This window comes from Penaeus monodon, unplaced genomic scaffold (genome assembly GCF_015228065.2).
Source record: "Penaeus monodon isolate SGIC_2016 unplaced genomic scaffold, NSTDA_Pmon_1 PmonScaffold_1225, whole genome shotgun sequence".
Taxonomy (NCBI): Eukaryota; Metazoa; Arthropoda; class Malacostraca; order Decapoda; family Penaeidae; genus Penaeus; species Penaeus monodon.
Genome location: NW_023641101.1, coordinates 13,208 through 27,882, shown reverse-complemented (window position 1 = coordinate 27,882; position 14,675 = coordinate 13,208). Strand labels below are relative to the sequence as shown.

Below are 14,675 nucleotides of genomic sequence, written 5' to 3'. Positions count from 1 at the left end.
TTTTTATAATATTTTGCTCTCCTGGGGGGAGTTTTAAAAAAGAACAATTCGAGGGATTAATATTCCCCCACCAGCTGCTGAACCTCCTCTAGACACGGAAACCCGAGCCAGAACGGCATCAATGCTCTTACGAAATACGTAAGGACCGCTTCCCGTCAGAGGATCACATGAAAACCCTCATCGGGTTGAATATTTTCCGAGAATCTTGGCAAAAACCCCGGAAATTTCACTATGAATTGACCCTATAAAGTATGTTTTAACCATAGGCGGCTAGTCGCCCCAATAGAGTTTTACTGAGATAGCAAGGTAAATGTAAATGTTTATATATATACAATAAATGTTATATATACAAACATATTTTTTCCATAATTAATGAAACCCATACATATGATGGTGTGTAAAAATATAAATATATATATTATATATATATATATTATATATATAATATATAGTTATATATATATGAAAATTAATGTGTGATATGTATAAATACACAACAACAATAATTTTTTAATATACATATATATTTTTGTGCACACAGTGTTTATATTTTTATACATGAAAATATATATTTAGTATAAAAAAACCATAGTATGTATCAAATAGACATATATGGAAGATAAACCCCAATAAAAAAACTAGTTTTATTGAAAGTGAGACCATTTTCAAAATCCACCTGGTTTTCTTTTCAGATCTAGATGGAACCCGGGTAATCCGAATCCCCCCCCCCCAAAGCAAACCCACTCCCCTCGCCACCTATGACAGGTTTCATATATTAATATATTTTTTAATTGAAATCTGAATTTTCCATTCGCCCCCAGTCATAGACCCCCCCGCTCCCGCCTATGCAAAATCTAATATTACAGGGGCATGGCATGTGAAAAGGGCGGGTTAGACTGACCAACTTTTTCTTTGGGAAATAAACGATTATCGTGACTTGGAACCCACCCCCCCACCCCTTTTTGGGGTCCCTACGAAAAAAACCCACAAGTCAGCCCACTGGATCGCAGCATCAAAACAAATCGTGCCACAGCCCCTTTGTGGTAATTGGATGTTTATATTCCAAAGGACATTTTTTTGGCGTATTTTCTCTAAAAGAGGGGGAATTGCTTTAAATTTCCACTTTCTTGCAGAAATATGACGAGAAGACGTTTTTCCCTCTTCGAAAAATGCGCGGTTAGTTCGTCCGTCTAAGGGGATAAAAGAATATTGCATTGTTTTTTATATTTTTTTTAATAATAATTAATATAAGTTATATAAAATTTACAATTATAATTAATGATTGTAATGTATTATAATATTAATTAAAAGCAAAATAATAATAGACTAATGCCAGTATACTATAGACTCAACGGTATGACTTTTCCACAGGAACATCGAGGATCGACGGGTTGCCCATCGCTTGGGACGAGTGGGAAAAAAAAAAAAGTGGAATTAAACCAAATCGGTGGGCAAATCCCATCAAAAGTTTAAATTTCTGAACGAGGGCCAGTGTAACCAACCCCTTTAATACGGGTTTAGGTTCGTTTTTATGACGTTTACCAGGTAATTATCTTGATATTAGGTTTTTAATATCGCGCTATAAAATATAAAATATATAATTAATATAAAATTTTTTTTTTTTTTTTTTTTATCAAACGGACGGGAAACATCCCGTATAAATTTTTGTTAGTTTCACCAATGTTTCTTTTCTGAAATCATCAAACAATTATATAAAAGGGGAATGGGTTTCCTTTTAATTTTATAATTTTTGTCTCTCCGTTTTGGAGATTTCAAAAGTAAAAAATTCTGTGGATAATATTCAACCACTCAGTCGGGGAAACCCTCCTCTAGAAGGTATCCCGAGCAGAACGGCACAATGCTCTTACAAATAGAAAGGGCCCCTTTTTCCCGCTCAGGGGGATCACACGAAAGTCCTCATCGTGTTAATATTTTCCCGAGAATCTTGGCGAAAAACCCCCGGCAATTTCACTATAGAATTGATCCTATAAAGAGATCTTAACCATAGGCTGGCTATGTCGCCCCAAACAGATTTTTATGATGACTTGCTTTGGTAAAGTAAATGTTTTACTATAAATATATATATAATATATATATAATTATATAAATAGTTTTATTACAAAATACAATTTCAAAATTACATGTAACCAACATATGAGGGGTAAAAATAAAAAAAAATATATTATATATATATTATATTATATATTAGTATGTAGTGGATATGTATAAAACTCACACAAATATATATTTATAATATACATATATATTTGTGCACAATATGGTAATAATTTAACAGGAAAATATTTTTTTAGTATGTAAATAATACGTTTATTCAATAGACATATAGGAAAAAAACCCACAATACAAAAACTAGTTTTATTGAAAGTGAGACTCATTTTCGAAATCCCCTGGATTTCATTTTCAGACCTAAGATGAAATCAGGTGGATTTCGAAACTGTGTCTCATTTCAATAATCATTTTTTGTATTGTGGGTTTTCTTCGCCACCTATACCAGAAAATCCGAATCCCCTCCCCCAAAGCAAACACTCCCCTCGCCCCCAATGACAGGTTTTATTGTTTTTCTTTTTTTAAAAATTAAAATCTAAATTTTTTCATATTCGCCCCCCAGTCATAAAATCGCTCCCCCGCCTATGCAAAAAATAAAATAATATTACAGGGGGCATGGCATGTTTTGTTGCTTGTGCCGAGGGGGATTTCGAATATGGCATATTGGTTTCGTTTTTTTTTACTTTTCCCGGTAATTTCTTGATATCTGTTAATATCGTCGCTATCAATATATAAATATAATAATATCTTTTTTCTTTTTTATTATTATTATTATTTTTTTTTTTTTTTATCTAAAAAGGAAGGGTAACATTGCCGATATCAATTTTTTAGTTCCCCAAATGATTTTTTTTGAAATCATCAAACAGATATACGGGGAATGGGCCGTTTAATTTTATTTTTGTCCTCCGGTTTTGGAATTTAAAAATAAAAATTTCGAGGGATTATATTCAACCACTCAGTCTGCGTGAACCCCCTCTAGACACGGTATACCGAGAGAACGGTCACAATGCTCTTCAAAATAGAAAAGGCCCGCTTCCCGCTCAGAGGAACACTAAAATCCTCATCGGGGTTGAATATATTCCGAGAATCTTGGCGAAAAACCCCGGAATCTCATATAGAATGATCATAAAGTATGTTTTAAACCCATAGGCTAGCTATGTCGTCCCAATAGATTTTTACTGAGATTTGATGGGTAAATGAAATGTTTATATATATATACATAAAAATAGTTTTTATACAAACTATATATTTCCATTATAATGTAACCATAAAATGATGGTGTGTATAAAATATATATATAATATATATATATATATTATATAAAAAATATAAAATATATATGTTTATATATAAAAATATATATGATATAATGTGTGCAATGTATAAATACACACACAACATATATTTTTATAAATAAATATATATTTGTGCCAATGTGTTTATATATTTATACATGAAAATATATTTTAGTATGAAAACCATAGATGTATTAAATGACATATAGGAAGAAAAACCCAAATACAAAAACTAAAATTATGAAAGTGAGACTACATTTTCAAAACCCACGGGATTTCATTTTTAGATTAAAGAGGGAACCGGGTGGTTTTGAAACTTAGTTCACTTTCAATAATCTAGTTTTTATTGTGGGGTTTTTTTTCCCCACCTATATAAGTAACCCAAATTTCCCCCCCCCCAAAGCAAAAAACTCCCCTCGCCCCCTTTGAAGGTACATAATATATATTTTTTTAATATGAAATCGAATTTTACATCCCCCCCCAGTCATAGACTCCTCCGCCGCCTATGCAATAATCTAATTTTACAGGGGCATGGCAGTTAAAGGAGGGTTTAGATGACCAACTATTTCTTTGGAAACCCAACGATTATCAGTGATTTGGAACCACCCGCCCATCCTTTTGTTACACTACGAAAAGAACACAAGCTCAGTCCACTGGATCGCGATAAAAAACAAATCGTGCCACACCCCTTTTGTGGTAATATGGATGTTTTATTCCAAAGGACATTTTTTTGGGACTTCTCTAAAAGAGGGAAATTTGCTTCTAAATTCCAATTTTTTGCAGAAATATGACGAAAAGACGTTTTTCCCCTTTCGAAAAATATGGCGCTTGTTTATGTTCGCCCCGTTAATGAGGATAAAAGATATATTGCATGTTTTTCTTATATTTTTTTTAATAAAATTTAAATAGAAGTATAATATGAAATTTTACAATTTTTAAAATTAAATTTAATGTATTTATATATATTAAATAATGTAAATATTTTTAGACAAAGCCAGTATCTGTAGACTCAAAAGTATGACTTTTCCACAGGAAACGATGGATCGACGGGTTCCCCCATCGTTGGGACGAGAGGCAAAAAAAACGGGGAAATTTGAACCAATCGGGGGGCAAATCCACTCAAAATGTTTAAAATTTTCATGAACGGGGCCCAGTGTAACCACACCTTATACTGGTTAGGGGTTTCGTTTTTATGACGTTTTCAGGTAATTTTTGATATTAGGTTTTTAATATCGTCGCTATAAAATATAAATTAATAAATTAATTATAAAATATATATATATTTTTTTTTTTTTTTTTTTTTTTTTTTTTTATCTAAAGGACGGGTAACTTCCCGATACAATTTTGTTAGTTTCACCAATGATTTTTTTTTGAAATCATCAAACCTAAAATAAAGGGAAGGGGTTTCCTTTTAATTTTTATAATTTTTGTCTCTCCTTTTTGGAGATTTCAAAAGTAAAAATTTCGAGTGGTTTAAAAAAACCACTCAGTCGCGTGAACCCCCTCTAGACACGGTTCCCGAGCCAGAAGGTATAAATGCTCTTCAAAATACGTAAGGACCGCTTCCCGCTCGGGGATCAACGAAATCCTCCGTGGTTGAATGTACCCCGAGAACTTGGCAGAAACCCGGAAAATCTCACAAAGAATTGATCCTAAAAGTATGTTTAACCCATGGGGCTGAGCTATGCGTCCCAACAGATTTTTACTGAGACATTGACATGCATAGGTAATGTAAATTTTTATACTATATATATGTACATATAAATAGTTTCTATATACATATATATTTCCATATATACATGTAACCATACTATGAGAGTTAAAATATATAAAATATGTAGATTAGATATATATAATATATATATATTATATATAATAATATGTATATTGTGCTATGTAAAAATACACACAAAACATATATATTTTATAAAATAAAATAATATATATATAATATATTTTAATAATAAATATATATATTTGTGCACACATGTGATATATTTTTAAATAAAAAATAAAAATTAGTATGTAAATACGTAGTATTACATAAGGGAAAAATAGGGAAAAAAAAACCCACAGTACAAAAAAACTAGATTTTTTAAAAGTGAGAATCAGTTTGAAACCCACCGGTTTCCACTTCAGACCTGAAGTGGAATCCAGGCGGGATTCGAAATGTATTTCCATTCAAAATTTTATTTTTTTGATTGTGGGGTTTTTCCATTGTATCAGCAGGGAAAGAGTGTTTGCTATTCATGCATAATTTACACACACACACCACACCCACACACACACAACACACAAAAACCACACATATATATATATATATAATTATATTAATATATAGCCATGTATTAATTGCATACATATATATATAAAAAACCCATAACAAATAACAATATACTAAACATAATCATATATAAAATACATAAATTAAAATTCATATAAATACAAAAAAATAGCAATATAATTTTATATAATATATATAAAATTAATATAATTTAATATATATTATATAATATTTATATAAATGTATAATTATGTAATATTATTTATATATAATGTATAAATGATATTATAATATATATTATATGTAATGAATGGGGGCCGGGTGGTGGGAAGGTTAGAGATCGGACTCAAGATTGTCACGAGGCAATCTGATTTCGGGGGGTTCGAGTACCCCCGGCGCGTTTCCCGGCAAGGAATTTCCCCTCGATTGCCTCCCTAGCCATGGGGGCCCAAGCCACCCCAAGTAGTCCGGGTAAATAGAGAGGGTGACTCGAAAAAAAAAAAAAAAAAAAAAACACCGGGCGGAAGGAAAGCAAACCCCTCTCTAAATTGCCTAGAAAAAAAGGGAAAAACCCCTGATCGTAAAGGGCCCGCGAGGGCCGAAGGGTTAGAGTATCGGACTCAACACGTCACGACGGCAATTGAGCGAGGGTTCGAGTCACCGGCCGGCGCGTTGCCCCCTTTGGGAAAGGGGGATTCCCTTGATTGCCTACCTATACGGGTGGCCAAGCCAGCCCAATCAGTGCTGGTCCCAAGCCCGGATAAATAGAGAGAATGATTACCTAAAAAGGAAAACCCGGGCACTCCCGTGGAAAGGAACTGGGGACCCTCCCCACGTACTCACTCCAAGAGCATCACAAATGAAAAAAAAAAATATAGCTGTGACCACGGGGGCTCAACATGAGCCCCCCCTTTAAAAAAGAAGTTTGATAGTATGTATGTTATATATATATATATATATATAATTATATATATATATATATATGTAATAGTATAATGAATAGTATAATAATTATATATATATTTATATATATTTATATATAATTAAAAAGTAGTGTGAAATAATAATATATATATAATATATATATATATAAAATGTGGTATATATATGGGTGGTGTGTGGTGTGTGTGTGTGTGTGTGGGGTGGTGTGGTGTGTGTGTGTGTGTGTGTGAAATTATATATATAATATTAATATATATAAGTATAATGTATATATGTATATAGTATATGTTTTTAATGTATATATTTTAATATGTATAATGAAATATGTTAATTTTAAAAACTAATATATATATATATATAATATATATAATATGTCTATATTATTACAATGTCTATATTATATATATATATATATATATATAATTTTATATTATATATAATTATATATATATATACTTTGTTATATTTTAATTTTAAATATAAATGTTTTAAATATATAATATATATTAAAATATAAAATATATTTTTAATTTAACATAGTCTATTAAATAAAATATAATATTTTGATATTATATATAATTATATATATAAAAATTGTCTTATATTTTTATATAATATCATACTATAATAAAATTATATATTATATATTAATATATATGTCTATATACTATATTAATAATATATATATATATACATATGTTATATACATTATATAAACATATGTCTATTAAATATATATATAACATATAATATTCTATATATATATTTTAATAAAAATATATATATACTAATAATATAATATATTAAAATTTAATGTAGGGGGACGTGGTCCCGAGTGGTTAGAGCATGGGACTCAAAGCGTCACGACGGCAATTGAGTTCGAGAGTTCGAGTCCCCGGCCAGCGCGTTTCCCTGGGAAAGGGAAACTTCACCCGATGTCTCCCGAGGGGAGCCCACAGTTCAGTGGATTTTCCCGTGCGGCCCCAAATTTTAACCGGATAAGGGGGGAGGGTTGACAGCAGAAGGGCTTAGTCGAAAAAAAAGGGCCAAACCGTTTTGAAGTGAGGATACAAAAAAATCTGCACGGCGACCCCTGATGAAATGGAAAAAGGTTGAAAAGAAGAAGAACAAGAAAAGAACAAGAGAAAAAAAAAAAAAATTATATATAAAATATTTTTATAATTTTTTTTAATATATATATATATAATTATATATATATATATATATAAATATATATATATATAAATAAAAATAAATAAAAAAATATAATATATACTAAACTAAAAATATAATAATATTAAAATATATATATATATATATAAATATATATAATAAAACCCAGAAAAAAAGCAAAGGCAAAAATATTTGTATTTGCCAGTCAATCATGCAAGTCAATTTCAAAAAGCAGATCGTAACACCCTCAAACATGACATAAAAAGAAAAAAAGAAAGAAGAAAGAAACGAAAAAGAAACGAAAAGAAACGAAACGAAACGAAACGAAAAGAAAAAAAAAAAAAAAAAAAAAAAAAAAAAAAAAAAAAAATTATATATATAATTAAAATTATAATAATATAATATATATCCAATTAAAATTTTTTGATAAAAAAAAAAAAATGCCAATCATAATAAAAATATATATAATATAAATAATATTCTTTTAACTGTAGGGGTTTATTCGAGCCGCCGGGTCAAAAACTGTCTTAAATTTTAGTTTTTATGTTTTGATGCTCTTCGAGTGAGTAGGGGTAGGGTCCCGAGTTCCTTTCCCCGGAGAGTGCCGGGGTTACCCTTTAGGTAATCATTCTTCTTTTTATCCAGGCTGGGGCCAGCACTGACTTGGGTGGGTTTGGCCCCCCAGGGCTAGCAGGCAAACGAGGGGAAGTTCCTTTCCAGGGAAAAAAACGGCCGGCCCGGGACTGAACCCTCGAACTAGATTTTCCGTCTGACGTCTTGATCCGACGTCTAACCATTCAGCCCCCGCGTCCCCTATATATATATATATATATATTATATAATATATATATTATTATATATATTGGGGTGGGGGTGTGTGTGTGTGTGGGAGTATATGTATAGGGCCGCGGGGGCCGAAGGTTGAGCGTCGGATAAGACGTCACAACGGCAATCTGAGTTCGAGGGTTCGAGTCACCGGCCGGCGGTTGTTCCCTTGGGGAAGGAATTCACTCGATTGCCTGCCCGGCTGCTGGGTGGCCAAGGCAGCCAATCAGTGCCCGGGGAAATAGAGATGGGATCAAAAAAAAAAAAAAAAAAAAAAAAAAAAAAACGGGGGGAAGGGGAATGGCAAACCACGCTTAAATTGCCCCAAAAAAAATCATGGAAAAACCATGATCGTCAAAAGGGCCCGGGGGGACGGGTTTGGAGATCGGGCTCGGGACTGTCACGACGGAACGGTTTGAGGGGTTTGAGTCACCGGCCCGGCGCGTTGTTCCTTTGGGGAAGGATCTTCACCTGATTGCCGCCAGCCATGGGGGCCAAGCCAGCCCAAGTAGGCTGGTCCCAAGCCCGGATAAAATAGAGAGAATGATTTCCTAAAAAGGGAAACCGGCCCCTCTCCGTGGCAAGGGAAATGGGGACCCTACCCCATACTCCCCAAGAGCTCACAAGTGAAAACGTAATTGAGATCATGCTGTGACCCCGGGGCTCAGCATGAAACCCACCCTTAAAAGAAAATGATATGTATATGTATAGTATATATAAAAAATTAAATACATAAAAATATATATATAATATATAATATACAATATATATATAATTACATATAATATAATTTTACATAAAATAAATTAAAATAATATATAATATTTAAATTTTATATAAAATTTCTAATATAATATATATTACAATTAATATATATATATATGATATATTATATAATAATATATATAGTATATATATATATATATATATAGGGGCCGCGGGGGCCCAAAGGTTAGAGCGTCGGATCAAGGGCTGTCACGACGGCAATCTGAGCGAGGGTTCGAGTCACCCACCCCCGCGTTTTTCCCTCGGGCAGGGAACTTTCCCCCCCATTGCCCGCCTAGCCACTGGGGGACCAAGTCGCCCAACTCAGTCGGGGGAAAAAAGAGATGGTCCGGAAAAAAGAAAAAAAAAAAAAAAAAAAAAAAAAAAAAAAAAAAAAAAAAGAAAAAAACACCGGGGGGAAGGCAATGGGAAACACGCTCTAAAATTTCCAAAAAAAATCATGGAACCCCTGATCTCAAGGCCCGGTGGGCCAATGGTTAGAGCGTCGGACTCAAGACGTCACGACGGCAATTGGTTTTGGGGTTTGAGCACCCACCGCCGCGTTTTTCCCTTTGGGGAAGGAAATTACCTCGATTGCCCCTAGCCAGGGGGCCAAGCCAGCTCAAGTCAGTGCGGTCCCAAGCCGGATAAAAAAGAGAGAATGATTACCTAAAAAGGGAAACACCCGGCCCCTCTCCGTGGAAAAGGGAAATGGGGGCCCCACCAGTACCCCTCCAAAAGCATCCAACATGAAAAATGCAATTGGTATCTGCTGTACCCGGCGGCCAGACATGAACTACCGTTAAAAAGATGATGATATATATAATATCATAATATATAAATTACAATATATATAAATAAAATATTAAATACATAAATAAATACAATATATAATATACAAAATATAATATACATACAATAATTACTATATAAATATAATAATATAATATAAAAATATATATTTAAAAAATATAATAAATATACAATATATTAATAAACATTATTTAAAAAAACATATTTTAAAAAATACATTTAAATTAATAACATATATATATATAATATATATATATAATATAATATATATATATATGTGTAATTTTTTTATATAGTATATTATATATAGTTTTTTATAAATTGTATTTATATATATATATTATATATATATATAATTTATTATATAACAATTTTATATATATACATATATTATATATATATAATTTAAAATTAGAAATTTTTAATATATATATTATGTAATTTTAAAATGGTAATTAATATAATATGTTTATTTAAAATATATTTTTATTTAAAATTAAAATATATATTATATATATATATAAATATATATTCATATATATATATATATAAAATATATATAAAATTAATAAAAAAAAAAAAAATATATAATATATATTTATATATTGTATTATATTATATATATTTATATATATAATAATATATATATAATAAAAAATAATAAATATATAAGTTAAAATAGTTTTTAAAATTTTAAAATATTATATTATAATATAATAATTTTAAAATAATTTTATGTATATTTAATATATATTTTTTATTTTATATATATATATTATAAAAAATTTTTTTTTTTTAAAATTAAATAATTTTTTTTAAATTTTTTAAAAATTTTTTAAATATATATATTATATATATATTTTATTATATATTATTATTATATATATATATATATTATATATATATATTAATTATATTTAAGTTTTTTATGTTTGAAACCCTGGTAAGATGAAAATATTTTAGTTTTTATGTATTTTGGATATTTTGGTATAGTTTTTAAAAGGAGAGTGCGGTGTTACCTTTTTATAAACATCTCCTTTTTATTTAATTTAATGAAATATTTATAATTTTATTTTATTTTTTTTTTTTTTAATCTAAATTTTAATATATATATTATATATAATATTTAAAATATATTATATATATATATATTATATGTATAATATATATATATAAAATTATATTTTATGTATATATATTTTTATATATAATTATTATATTATATATATGTATGATATAAATAAAAATAGTAATTTACATATTAATTAAAATGATTTATTTTTTATTATAATGAAAAAATATTTTGATATTTTATTTTCTTTGGTTTTTTTTGTTTTTATAATTTAATGTATTATATATATATTTATTATATAATATATATATAATTTATAATATATTATATATATATATCATATATATAAAAATATATAATAATATAATATAATATATATATATATATATATAATATAAAAATTATACATACATAAAAATATATATATATAATATTTTATTATATATATACATAATATAATATAATATATAATATATATATATAATATATAATATATATATAATTTTAATATAATTATAAAAAAAAAAAATAATAAATATCAAATAGGGATGGTGAAAAAGGAAAAAGGAAGAGGAAAAGAAAGACGGCGCAAAAAAAGATAGGGGGTTATTAAAATAAAAAAAATTAAAATTATCAAATTAATATTAACTTTAATCCCTTATTTATTTATATACATAAAATATAAAAAAATATATATATACATTAAATTATACATAATTTTAAAAATATATATAAAATATATATAATATTATTAATATAATAAATTTTTAAATATATATAAATATATAAAAATAATATATAAAAATATATAAAAATCCCAAAATTAAACATTTTTAAAAAATTTTAAATTAATTATATAAATAAAATTTAAATAATTATATATGGGTTTTCCCAAAAAGGTAACAGGACCTCCGTAAAAAAAGGGGGATAATATATAAAATAAAATAAAAAATATATATTTAATAATAATACCTTAAATATATATAATTATATATAATATACATTTATATATATATACATTTTATATATATATATATATATATATATATATATATATTTTAAAAAAACATATATATATTTTTCATATATTAAAATAAAATTTTATATATAATAATTTTTATATAAAATATATTTATAATATAATATTAAAATATAAATTACTAATATATATAAATATATAAATTATATAAAAACATATATTATATATACATATATATATAATAATAAAATAATATACATAATTTATATATATATATATATGTATATATAATGTTATTATTTTATATATATAATATAATATTTTTAAAATTTACATATATATACATGTATAAAATTATATATATATTAATTTTATATTATTATATAATATATTATAAAATATATATATATATAATATACTTTATATATAATATAATATATTATAAAAATATAATAATATATGTATATTATATATTATGTTATTATATATATATGTTTTTTTAAATATATATGTTTATTATATATATATGTATATTATATATATATATATTTTATGTTTTTATATATATATATATATATATATATATATTAATATGTATTTTTATTTATATATATGTATTTTATATAATGTATATTTTATATATGTATTTAATATTGTATTTATATATTTTTATTTTATATATATATGTAATTTATATATTATGTATATTATATTATCATCATTTTTTTAACGGTAGGTCATGTCTGAGCCGCCGGTCACAGCGTATTTCAATTGCATTTTTCATTTTGTGATGCTTTGGAGTGGTACGTGGTAGGGTCCCCGGGTTCCTTTCCACGGAGATGCCGGGTGTTTACCTTTTAGGAATCATTCTCTTTTTTTTATCCGGGCTTGGGACCGCACTGACTTGAGCGGCTTGGCCACCCATGGCTAGGAGGAAATCGAGGTGAAGTTCCTTCCCCGGGGGGAAAAAACCGGCGGTCGGTGACTCAAACCCTCGAACTCAGATTGCCGTCTGACAGTTTTGAGTCCGACGCTCAACCATTGGGCCCCGGGGCCCCTTGACGTCAGGGGCCCCCATGATTTTTTTTGGCAATTTAGAGGGGGTGTTTCCCCATTGCCTTCCCGCCGGTGTTTTTTTTTTTTTTTTTTTTTTTTTTTTTTTTTTTTTTTTTTTTTTTTTTTCTTTTTTTCCGAGTCCCCATTCATTACCGGCACTGGTTGGGGGATTTGGTCCCCCAGGGGCTAGCAGGCAATCGAGGGAATTTCCCGCCCGAGGGAAACAACGCGGCGTCGGTGACTCGAACCCTCGAACTCAGATTGCCTCGTGACAGTCTTGGCCGACGCTCTAACCATTGGGCCACGCGGCCCCAATATTATTAATATTATACTATATATAAATATAAAAATATTATAACATATATAATTAAAAACATTGTAATAATTTATAATATGTTTTTATATTATATGAAATTTTATATTAATATATATATATATTATATATATTTGTATATTATATTATTTTATGTTATAATATATATTTTATATATTATTATGTATTTTAATAAAGTATTTTTATATATAATATGTATATTATATAATATGTTTTTATATAATATGTTATTATATTATATGTATATTATATATATATATGTATATTATATATATATTGTATATTTTAATATAATTAATATATATATATGTATATTATATTTATATTACATATAATATACATTACATCTTTTTTTAAGGGTAGGTTCATGTCTGACCCGCCGGGGTCACAGCATGATATCAAACAGTTTTCACTTTGTGAGCTTTGGAGGGTATGGGGTAGGGTCCCCAGTTCCTTGCCACGGAGAGGGCCGGTTTACCTTTTTAGGAAATCATTCTCTCTATTTTATCCGGGTTGGGCCCACCCTGATTGGGGCTGGTTTGGGCCCACCCAGGGCTAGGCAGGCAATCGAGGTGAAGACCCTTGCCCAAAGGAACAACGCCCCGGCCGGTGACTCGAACCCTCAAACCCGGGTTCCGTCGTGCAGTCCCGAGCCGATGCTCCAAACCCTGGCCACCCGGCCTTGACGATATGGGTTTCCTGATTTTCTTGGCTTTTTAACGGGGGTTTCCCATTGCCTTCCGCCGGTTTTTTTTTTTTTTTTTTTTTTTTTTTTTTGATTTCACCATCTCTTTTTACCCGCACTGTTGGGCTGCCTTTGGCCACCAGCACCGGGCCAGCAACGGGTAAATTTTCCTTCCCAAGGGAAAAAACGGGCCCGGTGACTCGAACCCTCAAACTCAGATTGCCGTTGGACGTTTTTATCCGACGCTCAACCATTCGGCCACCCGGCCCTATACATAAAAATCACACACACACACACCCCCAACCACACCATATATATATAAAATATATATAATAATTATTAATATATAATTAAAATTTGGGGACGCGGGGGCTAAATGGTTAGA

At 28.9% G+C, this 14,675-nt stretch overlaps 2 non-coding genes and 2 pseudogenes across 2 annotated transcripts; all 4 read right to left on the bottom strand.

Annotated features, from left to right (window-relative positions):
* Positions 1–65: 65 nt before the first annotated feature.
* Positions 66–259, bottom strand: LOC119569041. The gene has a single exon (XR_005228197.1). It is a non-coding gene; the product is annotated as a small nucleolar RNA U3 (small nucleolar RNA).
* Positions 260–1,804: 1,545 nt separating this feature from the next.
* On the bottom strand, positions 1,805–2,002 carry LOC119569040. Its single transcript, XR_005228196.1, has one exon. It is a non-coding gene; the product is annotated as a small nucleolar RNA U3 (small nucleolar RNA).
* Positions 2,003–3,017: 1,015 nt separating this feature from the next.
* On the bottom strand, positions 3,018–3,207 carry LOC119569038 (annotated as a pseudogene).
* A 1,636-nt stretch (positions 3,208–4,843) lies between these two features.
* LOC119569039 lies at positions 4,844–5,030 on the bottom strand (annotated as a pseudogene).
* Between the last annotated feature and the right edge of the window lie 9,645 nt (positions 5,031–14,675).